Source organism: Berghia stephanieae, chromosome 2 (genome assembly GCF_034508935.2).
Source record: "Berghia stephanieae isolate SIO BIC M18660-M18661 chromosome 2, UCSD_Bste_1.3, whole genome shotgun sequence".
In the NCBI taxonomy this organism is placed as follows: Eukaryota; Metazoa; Mollusca; class Gastropoda; order Nudibranchia; family Aeolidiidae; genus Berghia; species Berghia stephanieae.
Window position 1 is genome coordinate 23,852,559 of NC_088361.1, and position 285 is coordinate 23,852,843.

Below are 285 nucleotides of genomic sequence, written 5' to 3' on the forward strand. Positions count from 1 at the left end.
GGTCTGCATAGCATAGTGTAAGTGAAAGTGTTTATGTCCAGTGATGCTGTAAAGCCCTTTTAGGTTCGGCATTTAGCGGTATAAATGTGTACTTCAATTATTATTACTATTATTATTATTATTATTATTATTATAATTATAATTATTATTATTATTATTATTATTATTATTATTATTATTATTATTATTATTATTATTATTATTATTCGCCAACATTGTTAAAAACGGCAAGCAAAATGGCAGTTTGAGTTATCCACCGCCTACCGGTGAAAGGGTAAACCTCTA